At 44.9% G+C, this 4,057-nt stretch overlaps 1 non-coding gene across 1 annotated transcript; it reads left to right on the forward strand.

Annotated features, from left to right (window-relative positions):
• Nucleotides 1-2,293: 2,293 nt before the first annotated feature.
• Nucleotides 2,294-2,401, forward strand: LOC130503140 (small nucleolar RNA R71). The gene has a single exon (XR_008940650.1). It is a non-coding gene; the product is annotated as a small nucleolar RNA R71 (small nucleolar RNA).
• Nucleotides 2,402-4,057: the final 1,656 nt, after the last annotated feature.

A 4,057-nucleotide genomic window follows, 5' to 3' on the forward strand; every position in this document is an offset into this window, starting at 1 on the left:
GATCAAATACTTGGTACCTCCCCCACACTTAAATCACACAGTCTCTGTGTGAGTGAGGTACCCAATGGAAATGTGAAATACAAAGAAAAGTGGGAGAAGGGAAGTTTCCAGTTACCTGACGGGAGCGAGGTGGAAGGGTCGCTGCGGCAGGTCGCTCCCAGCTGGAGCGACCTCGTGACGTCGCTGCGGAGACCTCGCTCCACGGTCAGTTTCTGTGTTTCCACTCGCGTGTGACGCGAGCGACCTCGGCATCTCGCTCTGGACATGTCGCTCCCAGGTGGAGCGACCTAGAGGTGTCGCTGCGATGAGATCGCTCTGGTGTCCGACTTTCTGCTCAATACCTGCACACAACTTCACTCTCCCATTGTTTTATGCAATAAAATGATAATGCAAATACTAATGCAATATATACAAGGATACTCATGGGACTTCCTCCCAAGTGAGCTTGTTTTAAGTCTCTAGCTTGACTTTGCCTCCTTTGGATCAGGCTGGAATAGGTGCAGAAAGTGGAGTTGACACCCCATCTTCCTCAGGTGGTAGCTCATCAAAGTGATCATCAGCAGGAGGAGGATTCATCTCTTCAATGGTGAAGGCTTGTCCAAATACAGTGGGGTTCCTCATCTTCTCCTTGATGTCAAAGTGGAGGATGTTCTCCTTGCCCAAATGGAGGTCAATCTTCCCTTCCTTCACATTCACAATAGCTCCTGCTGTAGCTAAGAATGGCCTTCCAAGAATCAATGGGTCTTGAGCCTCCTCACCCATTTCAAGCACCACAAAATCTGTAGGTATCTCATACCTTCCAATCTTCACAGGGAGGTTCTCTAGGATGCCCACAGGGTACTTCACTGAACGATCAGCCAACACCAGAGAGAGTCTACACTTCTTGTATTGAGTGAAGCCAAGCTTCTTTGCCACAGACAAAGGCATCAAGCTGACACTAGCTCCCAAATCGCAGAGACATTTCTCAAATACCATAGGTCCAAGAGCACAAGGGAGTGTGAAGCATCCTGGATCCTCTAGCTTCTCTGGAGCATCAAGCCTCTGAATGATGGCATTGCACTCATGACTCAGAACCATCATGCCCTCCATCTCCTTCTTCTTAGCAGCTACAACATCTTTCAGGAGTTTGCTGTATTGAGGAATCAGCATGAAAGCATCAATGATGGGCATTGTAACCTGAGCTTCACTCATCTGCTTCTCAAACAAAGCCTTGTACTTCTGTAGCAGCTGCTTCTTGAATCTACCAGGGAATGGAAGCTTTGGTTCATAGGGAGGGGGGACAGGAGAGCTCTCACTTGCTGGAGCAGCAGATTCACCATCTTTTGTTGTTTTCTTCTCTTCTCCAACCTTTCCTTTACCCTTGGCTTTCACAATCTTCTCCAAGATCTCAGCATCTGTCTTCTCATCAACAATGACCACTTCATCATCTAGGTTGATGGCCACCTCCTCACCTTGTTTCTCAGCATCCTTGGTGAGGGTTACAGGAGTCAACTGCTTACCACTCCTAAGTGTGACAGCTTTTGCTTCTTTGGGGTTTTGATCTGACTTTCCAGGTAGAGATCCTTGCTGGCGGTTCTGGTGGGAGCTCATGGAAGCAAACTGATTCTCCAAATTCTTGACAGAAGAAGCAAGGTGGGAGAATTTGTTGTTGAGCTCATTGTAGCTCCCATCAATCTTGGAGTGAAGGTTCTTCAGCTCATAGCCCACATGCTTCTCACTTCTAGTCTGAGACTCCAAGATCTGTTTCAGTAAGGCATCAGTGCTGCTCTGTTGAGGGGCAGAGGAGCTAGGAGAGGAGTTTTGCTGAGGCTGATAGTTGCTCTGCTGGTTGTTTCGAGGCTGATAACCACTCTGCTGGTTGTTTGAATAGGGCTTCTGTTGGTAGTTGTTGTACTGAAAGTTGGGTTCCTTCTTGTACCAGCTACCATTACTGTTGATGAAACACAATTCTTCTTGCCCTTCCAAACCCTCAACCTCATTGACAGCAGCTGGTATCTCGTGCTGTGGGTTACCAACAAAGTTCATCTGAGCTTGAGAGGCTTTATCAGCAATGAGGATGTCAATCTTATCCTGCAAAGCCTTTATCTCTTTTCTTGTCTGCTTGTCTGCTGACCTATCAGCTCTGTCATGATCCCCACTGTAGACAGCATCACTCTTGACCATGTTTTCAACAAGTTTCCCTGCCTCTTCTTCTGTTCTGTCCAAGAAGTTCCCATTACTTGCAGTATCTAATCTTGCTCTGTACTCAGGTAAGGCACCTCTGTAGAATGTGCTAAGCAAGCTTCCCTTGTTGAAACCATGGTGTGGGCATTGAGCTAGGTAGCCATTGAACCTTTCCCATGCTTCACTGAATCCTTCCAAGTTCTTCTGCTTGAATCCGGATATCTCATTCCTGTAGTCAGCTGTCTTGGAAGTAGAGAAGAATTTCTCTAGGAAAGCTTTCTTGCAGTCATCCCAAGTGGTGATGGAGCTGCTTGGCAGAGACTTCTCCCACTGACGTGCCTTATCCCCCAAAGAGAAAGGGAAAAGCTTGAGCTTGAAAGCATCCTCTGATACACCATTGGTTTTGGAGAGACCACAGTATCTATCAAAACTGTCCAAGTGGTCGAATGGATTCTCTGCAGCCAGGCCATGAAACTTGTTGTTCTCAATCTGGTTCAGCAACCCTGACTTGATCTCAAAGTTGTTTGCTGCCACAGCTGGTGCTCTGATTCCTAACAGGTGGCCATGGTTAGTTGGGCGGTCATAGGCACCAATAGGTCGAGCTGGTGGGGCGTTGCCATCGCCATTCGCTTGTGGGTCAGCCATTTCAATGTTCGGATCCTGTATGTGAGCCTGTTGCTCCTCTTCTCTCCTTTTTCTAGCACACTCCCTCTCTAAAGCTCGGATGTCTGCTGCTCTTGGAACTAGGTTTGTTGGACCCCTGCTCCTCAAGTTCATACACCTGAAAATCACAAAGAGTGAAGAAGAGAATCAGTAACTTACAAAAATAAAAATGACTTAGTCTCAAGCAAATAACTAAATCTCAATGTTCAAATCAAACTCAGAATTTGGCAACGGCGCCAATTTGATGTTAGGAGTTTTGAGGCTCCTAAGTCAAATGATAGTATAGTGGAAGTAAGTTGTCGAACCAGTTCTGAGGGATTCAAAGCAGTGAGCAAGTATTTGCCTAATCTAAGTGCAATCAGTGATTTGATGATTTCTATACTAATGATTAAAGCTAATGCAAAGCAATAAAAATGATACTTTTAATCTATTGGAAAGGAGAACTCATGGGTATAGGGATTTCAGACCTTGGGTGATCAAGTTTCGAACTAAGGATGACAAATGAATCAATCAAACTATTAACCTTAAGCCTAGACACAATTCTAAGCAAGCTCTATGTCTAGATGAATGCTCATTTGCTAACATGTCTCAAACATCAAATGTCTTTGGTTGAATAACATGCAAGCAATCATTACTAACAAGTCTATTAGCTATCTTAGCATCTTTAACAACAAATCTCTTTGGCAAAGTACACTAAAAGCCTAGGAGAGTTGACTCAGGCATTTCATCAAACACCTTTTGGGTGGGAAAATGCCTAGAGATCACCCTTTGAGTGGCCTACTCAAATGATGCATTAAAGATCACTCTACTAGCAAGGAACAAGTATGATCTACACCTAAAACATCCTAGAACTAGCCTAATCACCCTTAATCACCCTAACCCATGAATCCAAAAGGTGATTACTCACTAATCCCCATGATTCCTCTTAAACCCATGGTGGATTTCAGATGAATCATATAGAGAAATAGAAGAGAAATCACAAGAACACACAAAACAAGCCAAAAAGAAACTTTTTCTTAGAGAGTTTGTGTTCTTCAATAGATCAAAGATAATCTGCCAATGGTGGCTACAAAGTATACTTAAACATTAGGTTTTTCAGTGCAAAAACGTGCACAATAAATTGCAAAAAGGTCCTTCAAAAATAATAAAATCGTGCAGCTGGTGATGCGGAGCGACCCCCAGAGTCGCTCCAGCACGTCGCTCTGGCTTCGGGAGCGACCTCGGGTGGTCG

The sequence above is a fragment of the Raphanus sativus genome, unplaced genomic scaffold (genome assembly GCF_000801105.2).
Source record: "Raphanus sativus cultivar WK10039 unplaced genomic scaffold, ASM80110v3 Scaffold0827, whole genome shotgun sequence".
Lineage (NCBI taxonomy): Eukaryota > Viridiplantae > Streptophyta > Magnoliopsida > Brassicales > Brassicaceae > Raphanus > Raphanus sativus.